The sequence below is a fragment of the Anolis sagrei genome, chromosome 2, assembly GCF_037176765.1.
Source record: "Anolis sagrei isolate rAnoSag1 chromosome 2, rAnoSag1.mat, whole genome shotgun sequence".
In the NCBI taxonomy this organism is placed as follows: Eukaryota; Metazoa; Chordata; class Lepidosauria; order Squamata; family Dactyloidae; genus Anolis; species Anolis sagrei.
This window is the reverse complement of record NC_090022.1, coordinates 24,762,678-24,770,692: the sequence shown is the minus strand read 5'-3', so window position 1 is coordinate 24,770,692 and position 8,015 is coordinate 24,762,678. Positions and strand designations below refer to the sequence as shown.

Here is an 8,015-nt window from a genome sequence, read left to right as displayed (position 1 = left end):
TCAGATGGAATCTCCTTTCTTGTAGTTCAACCACCATAAAGTCCCACCACCTGTTCAATGCAGGATCTCCAGTTAAAGCATTTCAGAAGGCAACCTCCCAAAAGCATTGCTCTCAGTATTGTTCCAATCCAAGCTATTGAAGGGTGGACATAAGTCTAAATCTATTCTATGTCTAGTTCTAACAGTGCAAAACCACAGAGCTGCTGAAAAGGCACAACTGCACAACATGAGCAGTGCCGGTAAGCAAATAAGGGTATACGGTAGCGTGGCCGAGCGGTCTAAGGCGCTGGATTAAGGCTCCAGTCTCTTCGGGGGCGTGGGTTCGAATCCCACCGCTGCCAGTAGATTTTTAAAATATATTTTATTTCACCTTTCTGCTTGAAAATGCTACTTGGATAGTATCTGGATTTTTGTGCTAAATTACAGGCTTTGACATTAGTAATTTGTGTGCCATCAGCATTTATCGTGTCAGGCAACCAGTCGATTATATTACATTTCTAACAGAACTAAGCAAACAAACAGAGAAAATACAAAATGTGTGAGTTTGGTAGTTGATTAAATGTCCTTTGACCAGTATCTGGCCACTTGGAGTGCTTCTGGTGTTGCCGCAAGAAGGTCCTCCATTGTGCATGTGGCAGGGCTCAGGTTGCATTGCAGCAGGTGGTCAGTGGTTTGCTCTTCTCCACACTCGCATGTCAAGGATTCCACTTTGTGGCCCCATTTCTGAAGGTTGGCTCTGCATCTCGTGGTGCCAGAGCGCAGTCTGTTCAGCGCCTTCCAAGTTGCCCAGTCCTCTGTGTGCCCAGGAGGGAGTCTCTCATCTGGTATCAGCCATCGGTTGAGGTTCTGAGTTTGAGCCTGCCACTTTTGGACTCTCGCTTGCTGAGGTGTTCCGGCGAGTGTCTCTGTAGATCTTAGAAAACTATGTCTGGATTTCAGTCGTTGATGTGCTGGCTGATACCGAAACAGGGGATGAGCTGGAGATATCTCTGCCTTGGTCCTTTCACTATTGGCTGCCACTTCCCGGCGGATGTCAGGTGGTGCGATACCGGCTAGACAGTGTAATTTCTCCAGTGGTGTAGGGCGCAGACACCCCGTGATAATGCGGCATGTCTCATTAAGAACCACATCCACTGTTTTAGTGTGGTGAGAAGTGTTCCACACGGGGCATGCGTACTCAGCAGCAGAGTAGCACAGCGCAAGGGCAGATGTCTTCACTGTATCTGGTTGTGATCCCCAGGTTGTGCCAGTCAGCTTTCGTATGATATTGTTTCTAGCACCCACTTTTTGCTTGATGTTCCGGCAGTGCTTCTTGTAGGTCAGAGCACGGTCCAGGGTGACTCCCAGGTATTTGGGTGTGTTGCAATGCTCCAGTGGGATTCCTTCCCAGGTGATCTTCAGAGCTCGGGATTCTTCTCTGTTCTTGAGATGAAAGGCACATGTCTGTGTTTTAGATGGGTTAAGGGTTTTAGCACAACACCACAACTTTTAGCACAACACCACAAATATGATAACATAGGGATCACTGAAACCTGGTGGGATGACTCCTATCGTTGGAATGTAGATATCGAGGGGTATAACCTCTTTCACAGAAACCGAACAAAGGGGAGAGGAGGCGGAGTAGCCTTATATGTCAAAAACTCTTATGCTGCAGAAGAGATTCAAGACAGCAATCTGGGAAACCAGCTTGAAATCATCTGGATAAGAATCAAGGGAACTGGGACTCAAAAAGATGTCGTTGTAGGCGTCTACTACAGACCCCCAAGCCAGGAGGAAGAACTTGATGAAGTCTTCTGCCAACAGTTGACCAAACAGGCACAGAAAAGAGATGTAGTAGTCATGGGCGATTTCAACTATCCCGATATTTGCTGGAAAACAAACTCGGCCAAGAGTACAAGGTCCAACAAATTCCTCGCTTGCCTTGCAGACAATTTCATGGTCCAGAAGGTAGAAGAGGCAACAAGGGGATTGGCTACTCTTGATCTCATCCTAACAAATGCGGAGGACCTGATCGATGCGGTCGAAGTGGTAGGATCCTTAGGGGCAAGTGACCATGTGCTCCTGCAATTTGAGGTACAAAGGAAGGCCGAAACTAAGACAAGTCAAACCCGCATTTTGGACTTTAGGAGAGCTGATTTCCAAAAAATGAAGGAAACGCTGAGCAGCATTCCGTGGACACAGATACTAAAAGACAAGGGAGTTACGGATGGATGGGAATTTCTCAAGAGTGAAATACTCAAGGCGCAATTGCAAACCGTGCCAACAAAGAGAAAAAATAGGACAAGTGCAAAGAAGCCAGAATGGATGTCCAAAGAACTTCTAACTGTGCTAAGACACAAAAGAGACATGCACAAGAAGTGGAAAAAGGGAGAAATCACCAAAGAAGAATTCAAACAAATAGCCAACACCTGTAGGGAAAAGGTCCGCAAGGCTAAAGCACAAAACGAGCTCAGGCTTGCCAGGGACATTAAAAACAATAAAAAGGGCTTCTATTCTTATGTCAGTAGAAAAAGGAAAATTAAGGAGGCGATAGGGCCTCTTCGAGGAGAAGATGGGGCAATGCTGACAGGGGATAGGGAAAAGGCAGAACTACTTAATGCCTTTTTTGCCTCGGTCTTCTCACAAAAAGAGAGTCTTCAACCTCAGCAAGATGGAGTGGATGAGGGATTGGAGGACATCCAACCCCAAATTGGGAAAGAAGTCGTCCAGGAATACCTGGCCGCTCTTAATGAGTTCAAGTCCCCAGGGCCAGATCAACTACACCCCAGAGTATTGAAGGAACTAGCGGAAGTCATTTCGGAATCATTGGCAACCATCTTTGAGAGTTCTTGGAGAACGGGAGAAGTTCCAGCAGATTGGAGGAGGGCCAATGTGGTCCCAATCTTCAAGAAGGGAAAAAAGGACGACCCAAACAACTACCGTCCGGTCAGCCTCACGTCGATACCGGGCAAGATTCTGGAAAAGATTGTTAAGGAAGTGGTCTGCAAACACTTAGAAACAAATGCAGTCATCGCTAATAGTCAACATGGATTTATCAAAAACAAGTCATGCCAGACTAATCTGATCTCTTTCTTCGATAGAGTTACAAGCTGGGTAGATGCGGGGAATGCCGTGGATGTAGCGTACCTGGATTTCAGTAAGGCCTTCGACAAGGTCCCCCATGACCTTCTGGCAAGGAAACTGGTCCAATGTGGGCTAGGCAAAACTACGGTGAGGTGGATCTGTAATTGGTTAAGTGGACGAACACAGAGAGTGCTCACTAATGCTTCCTCCTCATCTTGGAAAGGAGTGACAAGTGGAGTGCCGCAGGGTTCCGTCCTGGGCCCGGTCCTGTTCAACATCTTTATTAATGACTTAGATGAAGGGCTAGAAGGCATGATCATCAAGTTTGCAGACGACACCAAATTGGGAGGGATAGCCAATAGTCCAGAGGACAGGAGCAGAATTCAAAACGATCTTGACAGATTAGAGAGATGGGCCAAAACTAACAAAATGAAGTTCAACAGTGACAAATGCAAGATACTCCACTTTGGCAGAAAAAATGAAATGCAAAGATACAGAATGGGGGACGCCTGGCTCGAGAGCAGTACGTGTGAAAAAGATCTTGGAGTCCTCGTGGACAACAAGTTAAACATGAGCCAACAATGTGATGTGGCGGCAAAAAAAGCCAATGGGATTTTGGCCTGCATCAATAGGAGCATAGTGTCTAGATCTAAGGAAGTAATGCTACCCCTCTATTCTGCTTTGGTTAGACCACATCTGGAATATTGTGTCCAATTCTGGGCACCACAATTCAAGAGAGATATTGACAAGCTGGAATGTGTCCAGAGGAGGGCGACTAAAATGATCAAGGGTCTGGAGAACAAGCCCTATGAGGAACGGCTTAGGGAACTGGGCATGTTTAGCCTGAAGAAGAGAAGGCTGAGAGGAGACATGATAGCCATGTATAAATATGTGAGAGGAAGCCACAGGGAGGAGGGAGCAAGCTTGTTTTCTGCTTCCTTGGAGACTAGGACGCGGAACAATGGCTTCAAACTACAAGAGAGGAGATTCCATCTGAACATTAGGAAGAACTTCCTGACTGTGAGAGCCGTTCAGCAGTGGAACTCTCTGCCCCGGAGTGTGGTGGAGGCTCCTTCTTTGGAAGCTTTTAAGCAGAGGCTGGATGTCCATCTGTCAGGGGTGATTTGAATGCAATATTCCTGCTTCTTGGCAGGGGGTTGGACTGGATGGCCCATGAGGTCTCTTCCAACTCTTTGATTCTATGATTCTATGATTCTATGATTCTATGATTCTATGATTCTAAGGATCAGCTGGTTTTCCCTGTAGTAGGCAGTGAGAGCACCTAGAGCTTCGGAAAGCTTCGGAAAGCTTCAAAGCTCCCTGCTTGAGCGGTGATGGCACAATCATCAGCATAGATGGTTTCAATAGGGCTTATGAATAAACATGCAAATAAATTAAGTGTATATGTGATTTCTTTAATATGTATATATTAGTTGGAAATGGCCCCTTTCAGTCTTTGACACACAAAAAAAAGGAATATAATTTTTTAATAATGCTGATTTTTTTTTTTAAAAAAAATGATGTTTCTGCCCGGTTTCGAACCGGGGACCTTTCGCGTGTTAGGCGAACGTGATAACCACTACACTACAGAAACGAACACGCCCACTCCTGCTCCTGAATGGTACTAATGTCTAATCAAATTGTCTTCTTAGTATTGCAATGAATTGTATATGCTTTTCCTCCCCTTACAGTACACTGGAGATCCATTGCTCTCTATATAAACATGTCCTTGAGGAAGGGGAAACCCTTTAGCTATATATATATATATATATATATATATATATATATATATTGCATTCTCCCTGTATTCCAATTTGGAGCAAAATGGAAAGAGGATTACTTCTAGAAGGCTTTGCATCAGAAGTATTGGCATTTTACTGAAATGCATCCATTACAAGATATAATATGCTTTAAATGGTACATACATATTGCAAAATGGATAGAGTAAAACAGGCATTACATGCCTGTTTTACTCTATCCATTTTGCAATATGTATTTTTGGGTTTTTGTTTGTTTTTGTTTGTTTTTAAAGATAAATTTGCAAAGTATCTTTGGTGCAAATAAGAAAAAAAAATAGGGCTCGTCCGGGATTTGAACCCGGGACCTCTCGCACCCAAAGCGAGAATCATACCCCTAGACCAACGAGCCACTTGTAATAAAAGCGTTCTGTAATTTCCTAGTTGATGTTCCCACGCTATTACAGTCTCTATGGAATCTGCTTAATTTTTTTACATTTTAATTTTATTTTTTTCCAACTTTGTAACTTCCACTTTCCTATTCACAGCCTGAAATTTATTGGTAGATTTCCAACCAAGTAATAACTTCCAACATTGCTACAATGGAGGGAACAGCTGGAGAATCTGTCCCTTTTGCAGTTAGTTAATACTTTTGCAGTTAGTTAAAACTTGTTAATTAACAGGGACATTTTTCTCCACCTGAAATCAAGTCTTCTTGGCAGGGGGTTGGACTGGATGGCCCATGAGGTCTCTTCCAACTCTTTGATTCTATGATTCTATGAACTGCCATTCCTCCTTAATTAAATGCAATAGCATCCTTGGCAGAAAGGCAAAACACACAAAACTCCTATATGTATACAGGTTGAGTATCCTTTATCCAAAATACTTAGCACAAGAAGTGTTTTTGGGACATATATAGGGGTTTTTTTATGGAATACTTGCATTTGCATATACTACATAATTCGATATCTTGGACATGAATCTAAACACAGCATTCACAGATATACATATAGCGCAAGGGCAGAATCATAGAATCATAGAATCAAAGAGTTGGAAGAGACCTCATGGGCCATCCAGTCCAACCCCCTGCCAAGAAGCAGGAATATTGCATTCAAATCACCCCGACAGATGGCCATCCAGCCTCTGTTTAAAAGATTCCAAAGAAGGAGCCTCCACCACACTCCACGGCAGAGAGTTCCACTGCTGAACGGCTCTCACAGTCAGGAAGTTCTTCCTCGTGTTCAGATGGAATCTCCTCTCTTGTAGTTTGAAGGCATTGTTCCGCATCCTAGTCTGCAAGGAAGCAGAAAACAAGCTTGCTCCCTCCTCCCTGTGGCTTCCTCTCACATATTTATACATGGCTATCATATCTCCTCTCAGCCTTCTCTTCTTCAGGCTAAACATGCTCAGCTCCTTAAGCCGTTCCTCATAGGGCTTGTTCTCCAGACCCTTTATCATTTTAGTCGCCCTCCTCTAGACACATTCCAGCTTTCATTTTATACACAAAATAATATTGTGCATGACACAAAGTTTGGGCCATTTGAACCATCTGAAAGCTAAGGTAAACAGTATAGGATTAATTTATTTACTTATTCATATTCCGCCCTTCTCACCCCGCAGGGGATGCAGGGCAGATTACAATGCACATATACATGGCAAACATTCAATGCCATAGACATACAACATATATAGACAGATAGACAGAGGCAATTTAACATTCCAGCTTTTTCCAGCTTCATGAGGGTATGCTCGATTCCGGCCACAGGGGGAGCTGCCGCTTCACTGTCCACTTGTGACACTGAGTCCCCTGATGGAGTACTTCCTCATTCTTCTGCATGCTGCTGGAAGGTTTTACGGTGTAATTTGTTGTTGTTGTTCGTTCGTTCAGTCGTTTCCGACTCTTCGTGACCTCATGGACCAGCCCACGCCAGAGCTCCCTGTCGGCCGTCACCACCCCCAGCTCCTTCAAGGTCAAGCCAGTCACTTCAAGGATACCATCCATCCATCTTGGCCTTGGTTGGCCCCTCTTCCTTTTTCCTTCTTTTCCCCCCTGCATCATTGTCTTCTCTAGGCTTTCCTGTCTTCTCGTGATATGGCCAAAGTACTTCATCTTTGCTCTAATATCCTTCCTTCCAATGATGTTATAATTTATGGTGTCATAAATTAGTTAAATTAGCCTCCCCGCATAAAGCGGTACCTAAATTTCCTATTCTTTCGGGCTGCATAGGTCAACAGTAAGCTGGATTATTAATGGCCGGGAGCTCACACCAACCAGGGCTGGTTTCGAACTCCTGACTTCTCGGTCAGTAGTGGTTTAATGCAGCTGGCTCCTAATTCTGGAAAAGGGATATATGCAGGTTGGTCATCTAATAGATAGATAGATAGATAGATAGATAGATAGATAGATAGATAGGAGACCCTCTGGATCAGGCATGGGCAAACTTGGGTCCTCTAGGTGTTTTGGACTTCAACTCCCACAATTCCTAACAGCCTTAAGGGCCTGAGGCTGTTAGGAATTGTTGGAGTTGAAGTCCAAAACACCTGGAGGGCCCAAATTTGCCCATGTCTGCTCTGGATTGATGAACAGGATCTCTTGAGTTACATTTATGTAAGGCTGGTTCTACACTGCCATATAATGACCCATATTATGCAGTTCAACTGCATTGAACTGCATTATATGGGTCTACACTGAGCATGCCATGCAGTTTCAAACTGCAGTATATGCCAATGCAGATCCAACCTAACATTAGATGACTTGGGTTGTTGTAGGTTTTTTCGGGCTATATGGCCATGGTCTAGAGGCATTCTCTGCTGACGTTTCGCCTGCATCTATGGCAAGCATCCTCAGAGGTAGTGAGGCCTGTTGGAACTAGGAAAAGGGGTTTATATATCTGTGGAATGCCCAGGGTGGGACAAAGGACTCTTGTCTGCTGGAGTTGACTTGGCTTCTGGATCTCCAGGCCTCTGCTTAGAAGTTTTCTTTTGTAAAAATAGGACCTAATTTTCTTGCCTAAATACATAATTTAGTCCATTACTTTAATGGATATTTCTGTTCATTAATTCTGTGTAGGCAAAGGGAAACCACAAATGCATTCAGAAAACAGTAATATGTAGGCCCTATATCCCAGGATCTGATCCCAGGTTTATCCCAGATTATCTGGGACTCATATAATCCAGATTAAAGCAGAAAACCTGGGATCAGATCCTGGTATATAA

At 44.1% G+C, this 8,015-nt stretch overlaps 3 non-coding genes across 3 annotated transcripts; 1 reads left to right on the top strand and 2 right to left on the bottom strand.

Moving 5' to 3' along the window:
* Positions 1-259: 259 nt before the first annotated feature.
* TRNAL-AAG (transfer RNA leucine (anticodon AAG)) lies at positions 260-341 on the top strand. Its single transcript has one exon. It is a non-coding gene; the product is annotated as a tRNA-Leu (tRNA).
* A 4,243-nt stretch (positions 342-4,584) lies between these two features.
* Positions 4,585-4,657, bottom strand: TRNAV-AAC (transfer RNA valine (anticodon AAC)). The gene has a single exon. It is a non-coding gene; the product is annotated as a tRNA-Val (tRNA).
* Positions 4,658-5,139: 482 nt separating this feature from the next.
* Positions 5,140-5,211, bottom strand: TRNAP-UGG (transfer RNA proline (anticodon UGG)). The gene has a single exon. It is a non-coding gene; the product is annotated as a tRNA-Pro (tRNA).
* Positions 5,212-8,015: the final 2,804 nt, after the last annotated feature.